General features: G+C 34.4%; 1 non-coding gene across 1 annotated transcript; it reads right to left on the bottom strand.

Annotated features, from left to right (window-relative positions):
• Positions 1 to 326: 326 nt before the first annotated feature.
• Positions 327 to 398, bottom strand: Trnam-cau (transfer RNA methionine (anticodon CAU)). The gene has a single exon. It is a non-coding gene; the product is annotated as a tRNA-Met (tRNA).

The following is a 398-nucleotide window of genomic DNA, read 5'->3' as shown; positions in this document are numbered from 1 at the left end:
TATTTTGAGTGGAAAAACAGAATAAACAGCATGCTGACTAATAAAGTCGATATTATTTTTTTAACAATTGTGACTATTACTCAGCTACGCAAGTTGTTCTTTTTATCGACTTTATTAACCCACTGGGAAAATTGTGCCTCAGTTTTCAAATTATTGATACTTTTTCAATGTAAATTCTAGATTGAGTATGTATTTTAATGTGCTTAGTTTATACTGTCCGTTATTTTTTAATTTCTAGTTCATCTGCTTTTCTATTATTTGACGTTTTTCAAGTTATGAGCGATTACGAGCGAAAATGAGCGTCTAGTACTGTGACAATATCAGGTTAGCAAGAGGTAGTTTCGATCTACCGACCACTGGGTTATGAGCCCAGTACGCTACCACTGCGCCATCTTGCT

This window comes from Convolutriloba macropyga, chromosome 2, assembly GCF_964194025.1.
Source record: "Convolutriloba macropyga chromosome 2, txConMacr16.3, whole genome shotgun sequence".
Taxonomy (NCBI): domain Eukaryota; kingdom Metazoa; phylum Xenacoelomorpha; order Acoela; family Convolutidae; genus Convolutriloba; species Convolutriloba macropyga.
This window is presented reverse-complemented; position numbering and strand designations above follow the sequence as displayed.